This window comes from Apteryx rowi, unplaced genomic scaffold, assembly GCF_003343035.1.
Source record: "Apteryx rowi isolate R43461 unplaced genomic scaffold, aptRow1 scaffold_19, whole genome shotgun sequence".
In the NCBI taxonomy this organism is placed as follows: domain Eukaryota; kingdom Metazoa; phylum Chordata; class Aves; order Apterygiformes; family Apterygidae; genus Apteryx; species Apteryx rowi.
The window spans coordinates 5,152,845-5,162,653 of record NW_020448196.1 but is presented as its reverse complement, the minus strand read 5'-3'; positions in this window follow the sequence as shown (position 1 = coordinate 5,162,653).

The following is a 9,809-nucleotide window of genomic DNA, read 5'->3' as shown; positions in this document are numbered from 1 at the left end:
GTTAGCGGCTCCGCGCGGCGGCCGTTAACGGCTCCCGGCTCCGCGCGGCGGCCGTTAGCGGCTCCCCGCCGCCGTGGCGCTGGGGCCCCCGGTGACACCCGCCGGGGTCCCGAACCGCCCTCGGCCTCCATTTTGTCTCACGTACTTCGCCTCCGTCTCCCGCGCGGCACGTCCTCCCCACTCCGTTACCGGGATGTTCCCGCTGGCTCCTCCGGGCCTTCCCGCCTGAGTCAGAGGCCTCTGCCGCAACTGATCCTTCCCCCGTCGGGGTGACTAGGAGGAGAAGYGGCTCCTACATTCCCCTTTTTCGCACGTCACGGGCGCATCGCCCCGAGGCGAGGGCGGCACGGGCCGGGCTGCCAGTTCCGAGGAACGATAACGGGCAAATCTGGGTAAAGCTGGGTGCTCCCACACCTGAGGCGTCTGATCTCCCTCGGGGCCGGCTGCGCTGTGCCTCCCCTCTGCTGCCGAAGGAACAAGGCCGCATTGAGCCTGGCGAACAAAGCCGCCCTTCACGTCCTCGCCGTGGGAGGCTCGGCGGCCGCGGGGCCCTGCAGCGAGGCGGGAGCGCTGCATTCGCGGCCCCAAACTGCGCCTAGAAGTGGAAAGGCCAGGAGAGAAACCAACAGACACATGAAGGCAAAGGAAGCGCTGCGAGGCCGGGGCTTTGTGGGAGCCTCCCGCTGAGCCGCTCRGAGCCACGTCTGTGACATTCGGCTGTGTGTACACATGGGGTCAAAGCCCCTTTGTCCCTGTGGCRGGACTGTTGCAGGATGATAAAGCAACTTGTCTCTCCACTCCGGTTCACCTCGCTTCAGCCCTCGACTGCCACAATCTCTCCCAACTCATCTTTTCCCCACGTTTCTTTCATAGCTTTACTTCAGTGTGTGAAGATACGCTGAGGTTCATTCTCTTCTCTGAATATATTTTTTTCCTGGCTTTATCCATATCTCATGAAATACACCCAAATCACTTTGCTTGCTTTTTTTGATTTAGCTGGGTTTTTGCCTTTGGTGCAGACAACTTTGCACTAATGGGCAAATGTTTTCCTGTTTCTCAATATACTACTCTAAGCTCTTCTAAATGGGTTACACATCTTCCCACCTCTTCAACCAATTCCAGATATTGTTTTAAAGATTAATTTGCTGTATGAATTTTCCTGTTTGCTTTTATATACCTTCACCTAAGTATTGGTATGTCTATACATGAGCATGCATAGAAGAACCTTGTAGTACAGTCTTCATATAGATCACACAGTCATTAATCAAACATCATTCTATGATCCAGTGGTTTAATAATGTCATAATAAGTTCTGTTGTGTGGTCTGAGATGCTTTATTACATGTGCACAGCACAGGATCCTTCCTGAGTGCCATGGTGGGAGGGAGGACCAGCAGGACTGTTAGGGCCAGAGCTGGCAATTGCCTTGAAAGACGGCTGCCACATCCTTCCTGCGATCTATTCACAGAAACCCACTTCCTCCTGCAAGTTCTCTAAGACATGCTATATACATATGTATATATATGCATATGTCTATACCTAGATGTCTTTTGGCTCTGGGTCATGTGAAGATAAATTTTTTAGGATTACTTGCTCCAGTGTACCCCAGAATAGCTTCTCTGCAAGAGTGAGTGCCCCTGGGCATAGTGTATATATGAAGCTGGTATACAAATTGTGATTATTTGGGGGAAGAGGTGGGTAGCAGAAGTCATAATTATTGATTAGACAACCCATTTAAGCTCCTAAGAAGTTTAACATGGTGATTAACTTCTGAAGTGTATCAGTAGCAGATGAGGTATAACTGTACACACATGAAGACATTGACTTAACAACTCTCATACTTTGGTATGTATCATGCATGGCAGATTCATTCCTCTCATGGGTGTGTTGAAGCTCTAGAAAGGAACACGATCCTTAAAATTAATTTACTGTTAGCCAGCTTTTCATGAAACATTGAACCATTAACATGTATGAGGGCTACTAATATATTTTCAACATCACTCAGAAATTATTTAAATTTGTAACTTACTGCGTTTCTATGTAGTTTTTCCTAGCTGCTCCAAGTGAGTTGTGGTAAATCTGACACAGGCAGGCAGACAGGCCACAGATGGCTGTTGTTTTTCTTTCTCTCTCTAAATCTTGTCATCAGAGAACTGTCTTGTATTCCTGATAGAAGCATTGTGCTGACACAGTGCCACCCTGGTATTGGTATTTACAAAAACAGTTTCTATTCTACCAACGATGCCTTCACTTGCTGCTGGAATTGCAAAGAAATGTAACAATGACATGGTTACTCATGAAAGCCAATAGTCAATGTTTTTGCTCTGTCATCACTGCAACTAAAGAAAAAGATTGCTTTATCATTTTGTTTTATAAGAACATTATTATACAGAATATTTTCCATGGGCTAAAAACTACCTAACTTTTTGATTCTACTATCCAGTAGAATTGTGCATAACCAGGGCAGTAGAAAACATTTTGTTAAATCAGGAACATATGTTACAAAGAGATAACAACACTGTTACACAGTCACACAGATTCTCTTTCCATAACTGGAAATACCTACTTGATGTCCTACATCATGTTCATCTCAAGCAAAGATAGTATTTAATGCTATAAAGAGATAGGCTTCTCCTTAGAGCTAATAACTATGGGAAGTTCTGCTATTTCAAAATGTGTTTTCATTCCAAATATAAATGCTTAATTCTGTTTTTAATTAAAAATAGAGACATACAATAATATATATGAAAGGAATTTTTAATGTAATTGTTATACAACTATACCAAAATCCTTTGTCAGTCAGATATGATAAGGGTTAAATGATTCAACCTTTTCAAAACACTCCTTTATTTTTTTGGGGGGGAGGGAGAAATGTGTTGTCAAAATTGACATGTTCCCATGGAAATTTTAGGCCCCAGTTTCCACAACAAACGTTCCACTGGAAATGCAGCCACAACTGTGTTGTTGAACATACCAGCAAGTGAGCTGACATGTTAAAACAGTTGAGGTAGTTGCTTTTTAGGAAGAAACCTCCCTCACTACAGAAAGGGTGAGATGTGGAATTATATTTGTATCAAAGATAGAATCAAGATGGCATATTGTTATCAGGAAGAGGCTTAGGATTCACAGTGAAAGAGAGGGGTACAAACTTTGTGAGACAAACTATTATCATTTGCCAGCCTTAAATTCTGCATCTGCAAAGTACTACATAACTGTCCTTCATCAAGAAAATACTTTGAAATCAGTGCGCAGATATCTATAGATATTCATTCTCAGCTTCAATCATTGCTTTCCACTCATAAGAAACTCTACATGGATCTTATCTTGATTTGTGCAAGACAATTGACTCATACCTTCTTTCACCACTGTTAAGATTGGGTCTGGAGGTATGTTGTCATACCAGCCGGAAAACCACACAACTTGCGTGCCTTTGAAAGGATGATGCTGGTATTTTGCAAGCAGTTGTATGCTGAAATGATGTTTTTTGGTGGCAAGATATAAACTACTTGCTAAATGACACATAGAAGCCTGAATGCAGTGTTGAGGATTAAGCTAAAAGAGGAGTGAACCAGAAATCAGAGATTAAATGTGATCTCCAAAATAAGTCAAATAAAGCCAATGCAGCTCAGCTTTATCTTTAGTCGAGATAAAGGGAGTCATGCTGAACACTGATGCTGTCAGCTGAAGTCATTGCTATATGTACCTGAAAGCCATGCTTAAAAGTTAGTGTTGAAAGAAAGAATGGAGGGCAAAGGTGTATATTTCTATTTCATACTTCCATTGACTGTCTTCAGTGGAAGTACATTATCAGAGAGAAGTTAGCTGACTTGCACCTACTTATACCAGAATTACTTTTGGCCCAAATGTTCTTAAACTATTATGAACTTTAATTTGAAGCTTTGAGATTGTATAAGAGCACATGAATACATGATTTTTAGGCTACCTATTTTTCAAGGGATGAAGGAACTAAAAAAAGTTAAAGAAGGAACTAAAAAAACTTGACTACAAAGACATTTCTACAGACACCACAAAGCTGAAATGGTAAGATATGAAAGAAGAAGATAGCAACTTAAAATTAGAATGCAAGAAAACACCAATTAGTCATTTCAGACCAGTCTAGTGTTAAATGATCAATTCTCACAGAATAATAACTAACTACTTCAAAATAGTTCCTGAAATATCCCATGCTTCTTCTTCTTTTTCTACTTACCTACATAAAATGCACAAAACCAGAAAAAGAAGTTGGGGTTGGGGTTGAGGAAGAAGAAGAAAGAGAGAGAAACCACGTCTGAACAAATATATCTTACTTCAGCTGCTTTTTTATTGACTGTGTTTGTGAAGTGATAGTTTGAATTCTGACAATCTGGTCATTTTTGATGCTGGTTAACTTAGATTATTTCCTAGCTTTTGCTGGCTGCTGCTTCCATGTTGCCCTACAATGTTGCCAGCATKGTTTGTTTTCTGTAGTTGTGCTTTATGGATCGTTTCTATTATAACAAGATTTCTAGCGCACTGTGCAATGTAATGTTTCCTGCAGGATAAGCAAACTTGTGTTAGTAACAGCAATATTGAGAACCTGGCTTATGACTTCACAGCAGCTGTTGTGACTGCAAATAAGGAACTAGTGACTAATTGTTTGACATCTCCTTCTATTCCAAGTTGCTGAGCTTTTCTGCCATGTCAGTATTCCACCCCCTAATTTTTCCATGCAAACAGCACAGTGGAAGTTCTACTTCCCCTGTGATTTCAAAGTCTGTGTATTTTTCCACACTGTTGTTTTCTGCATTTCTATGTTGTTGTCACCTCTTAGTGTTTTCAGATGCTGATGAGTGTGTGAATACTTCTGGGTGGCAATGGAAAGAAAAATGCTCACCGGTTTAGCAGAGCTTTGCTGTTACATTTATGCACATGCAGTCTAAGCAGTCAAGGAATTCTAGGTCTGTAGAACCAGGAAATAACTGAGTAAATTCCCTGCCTCACAGGGGCATGAACAGATCTTGTTCATGAAGTTTTTCAAGCTTCTTTTATGAACAGTGTTATAGGTTTTTGTGGTATTGTTCTTAATGCTTTTGCTATTTTCTTCATGAAAATCAGGCTGAATAAGGAAACCAAAAATTGTCTGAGATGCAATGATATCTGTTTAAAGCAACAGTATACCAAAGTGGGAATGTACTCGTGTTTTGAACAGGGAGTTAGAAGTCAGAAATCCTGTCTCCTATTTTCATCTATTGGTTATGTTTCTGTTCTACGTCAAGGCCCCACAGTCACTCTGTTTTTCAGTTTCTCTATTTTACCATGGTGATTATAATACTTTTATTCTTCATAGGAATGTTGTGAGGATTATGTTTTGTTTTGAAAGCACTTAGAGAGCCTTGGAATTATATAACAATAAACCCTATTATTAGCAGAACTATTAATCATAGCATAGTAGGTAGATCCAATACACTTTATTATATCAAAGGTAGAGAACTTTGAAATAAAAGAAGTAATACTACGTTTTCAGAGAGTGTGTACAGCAATACTAGGAAATGAACTGACTGCAGGATTGAAATGTTACACTGCTGACAGTTTGTACCAGTAGGAATATGACATTCAGAAGAGCTTTGCAGAAAGAAATCAGTTGTTTAGCCTATTTTAAAGCAGTTTAAAGCAAAGGGGTCATTAAATGTTACTCTTAGGAACAGCAATAAACAGATACTGCAGTTCCCTTCTGCTCCGAAAGCTCACAATATGTTTTCTTAATTTTTCATTATCCATTGGTCCTTGGGCTAAACTATTTTAAAGGGAAGCGTTGGAGTCCTGAAAAAAGGTATGCTGACTCTTTTACTGCAATCTCAGAAAGGTGTGCAAAGTAAGCTGTTCAGTGCACCTCCAGTTGTTAAAAAATGTGGATGTCTGCATTTACTGGGGCCAACTTTATGGAATCAAAAGAGCTACATTTTGCTCCTGGTGATTTTGTGGGTAGCACAGTCATGCTAGGTCACTGACAGCAGAYTTTGGCAAGAATTGAATAGATTGTGGGGGACTAAAACTCCTCAACCTGGAGGTGGCTCTGTCCAAGTGGAGTAGCTAAAGTAAGCCTCTCACTGCTGTCCTTGGTAAAAAAAAGTATTTGGGATAAAAAATGACTGTTACTCTCTGTACTGTTCAATTCCATGTTCTTCACAAATGCTAACATGTAATTTAATTATTATTTAAAAAATATTTTACATGGATACATTTTAAAACAAGGAGCAGCTATTACAGATCATTGTATATAATTTATTTGAAAAGAACAGAATCCTGAAATGTTCTACCAACTGTATTAACTATGAGCCTTTAATTTTCCTGGGTTTGTGGTAAAAAAAAATCCAAGAGCAATGCTCATGTGACCAGAGAATTTGGATGCAGTTCTTTCTTGTCAGAGACTTCAGAAAGAGACACTTAGGAAAGGATTTTCAAGAGCAGGCTGTATTGACCTAACAGAAATCCACAGAGAAGGGTGGGACAATATGCAGTGTTCCATCTCTAGCAATTTGGTATTGTTACCAATTTAGTGGGTTTTAATTACTGTTGTTAGGTTCTGCCCAGATGTTCAGAATGAATACGCTGAAGTCAGCCTTTTCTCAATAACTGTTGTTGAAATACTGCTGCAAGCTTTCAAGCATACAGAAGAATAAAAGAAGAAATACAGATGCTTATTACCCAATCTTCTATGTCTTGCTAAAATCTTTTTTGTGCTTTAAACTTTATAAGAATATTTGATAAAAGCACACAAAACAATTCAAAAACACAACCTTTAAAGCAAATCTGTACTGCATTTTACCTCATTTGAAAAATGATGACAGTTTTATATAAAATATGTTTGGGAGTAAATCACAGCGGTTTGAGTTTCAAATAAGAAAGACTGGTCTTGCTCATAGTTAGATAATGGCTTCTAATTTTCTTGCAAATAAGAAATAACAATGATTATATTCCAAAAGTGTTTTTCATTCTGTTCAGGATTAAAGCATGTCTCCATAACCCAGTCTTCAGATTTGAGTAATTTGGAGAGCTGTTGAGTAATCCTGAATATGTTGTATCTGCGGCCACTATAGGGGAGAAGTGTTTGTCCTGTTAAGAGTCACAGAAGAGGTGCAATGTTCTCTTTCTATAGTACGCAAGCAGTTTTGAACTCTGCAATGGTGTTAGTAGACTATAGGAAAGCCAGGGACACTCTTTGCAGTAACTTCAAGTATTTTTTTTACTCCTAGAGAGAACAGTTTCGAATTTTCACAGGAAAAGCAGATAAAACTCAAATAGGCTACTTACACCATCTCTAACTTTGTAGGCTTCATAATCTGTCATCCTTACTAGGGTATCTCTTATGAAGGCAGCTGTCATGAACTCCCTTTTGTAAAAAACAGAAAAGCTAACATTGTTCAACTAATTCTACCAAGAAGGAAACATAAATAAAATGTAGTGAATGGATTTTTATATGATATTTTAAGAATTTATTCTATATTTTTTAAAGTTGTTAAGGAAATGTTCTAGTATCTGTGCTAATATAATATTTGGGGAAAATACCAAATGCATAAAGGAACTGTAGACCAGACTGTAACTGGGTCAAAATATTCAGATCATTTTCCTTTGAAGACTCCCTCTTGTGGAAATCATTCGTACTGACTTGTCTTGACCTATTTTTCTAGTAAAAATCACTCTGCATAAGGTATTGCAAAACTTTAAAATTTTTCTGTTGCACAGTGTTTTCTATTTAAAAGTTAAAATCCTGACAACAACAACTGTGAAGAAAAAATTTTAACTGACAGTAGTCATACAACTATAATAGCTTGATTTTATATCTTTCTCAGGATCCTTGCTTTTTATTATTCATAGATATCATGTACTTATTTTTTCGTGTAGATGTAGCCAGAAAAAGAAACAGGTTGTTTTTCCTGTAAGTTTTTCAGCCTGGTGAGAGCCTTCTGCCCAAATGATCTGGAGTTTAGCATTCCACTGTCTCTCTGGTAGGGGCTGGGTATTTATTAGGGAACAAATGATTCACCGAAAGCAGATACTTCAGAAAGCAAAGAATTCCCTATATATTGCTACATGGAGAAAATGGAACTAATAATGTCATAGTAGTTAGAGATGGAAAATGTCCATTCTGGAAACATATTTCCATAGGAACATCAATATCACTGGCATGGACAGAAACTGTTCCATGCTGTTTTATGTGAGAGTGCAATTTGCATCTTGGACACTGAGACACAATGGAAGTTGATGCTTTCCACGATGCATGAAATCCTTTAGTAATCTGTTAGGGGAGGAAATTAGTTTATTTAAATTCAGTGTCAAATATATATTTGGGCAGGAAGAACCATTAGCTCTTTTCAATTGCACTTAAGCCTTAATCAACTTTCAATTCTAAAATGAGTAAGTAGAATCCCTCCACTTGCTTTAATTGAAGCTCTTTGCTTTTGTTGCACTGAGGCTGACAAAGCATCCTGTTCATTTTCAAAACTGTAAATCATGCACTGAAAACATGCTGTGCGGCTGCCCTCTAGCAGCTCTTGTAATAATTTCTCTTTAAATAGAGTTGTAACCAGCTTTAACAGGTTTTCTAGGCCCTAAAGCTTTCCAAAAATACAATTTCAAAGGAGTTTCAATTAAACACAATGTAGAATAAAACTGAAAGTCTGGAAATTAGTCTGAAATACTGTTAGTCTTGATTTTGAATGTCTGAGGTTAAGTGTTTCTGTAATTTCTGTGTTCATATAAGTTTGTATGTTGAGCTGAGAATGTGGGTAAGTTTATTGAATTGAAGATGCACAGAATCCTTTGTAATGTTACTTTTATCTCATTTTTTCATCTCAGGAAACATGGATATTGTAATGCTCTCTAGCTAATGTGTTAAATATTTTGGAGTCTTTACGCTTTACTAATGGTCTTGGTTCCAGGATATGACATTACCTAAAGCTTATTTATCTCAAAATTATACTTATTGGCTCTATCATTGGTGGAAATACACTGCAAGCACTTTTCTTTTGCTTTGTTCTACGAGCTTGAACTTTTACAAAAGTGTTAATCCTCAACATGACTGAGGAAAAAAAAACAAGAGTGAAGGTCTTTGTACTGCTTGCTTTGGGCACAGCTTGTGTTCCGAGGAAAGAACCTGATTTGTGCTTGTAGGTCAGACAGAAAAATAAATGTAGTAATTCGGAGGCAGTTACAATCATGGCTTTAAAGTGGGAACACCAAGGGCCAAAGGGCACTATGATCTCCTGTCTGGTGGGGGGCTTACAGGAGTATCGCTTTTCCACAGTGGAAAACTGGAAAAGCTGAGATTTTCTTCAGTGTTAACACTTGTTCGCTCACCATTTGCACGTACAGTAGATCTAAGCAGCATGTTTATTGCAGTCTGCATAAAAAAGGTGTTTTAATTTGTATCCCAGCTCATTTTTATTCAGTCATTTGTAATCTGTATTTTATTCGGTTAATTGTAATCTGTATTAGAACATAAAGCTGCATTACTATGCAGAGCTTTTTTTTTCGAGCGTTTTCTTTTGAGCGTATCGACGTTTTATCATCAATGTTGGCACTTTCACAACATACCGTATCCGGGAGGCCTGGACGTGGCAGTACCTTTGCCAGACCGAGGCTCCCTCCTGTTCTCTCACGTTTGTACAGGGTGAACGCGCGGGTCGCGCCACACGCCCGAACCTAAGCACAGCAGGACGCCGGGCGTCACCGGAGCGTACCTGGACTCAGGGCTGATTTTTACGGTGTCCCTCGGCCTCCCGGCCTATGTGTTTTTCTCGTAGCCCGCATTAATTTGGGGGGGGGGGGAAC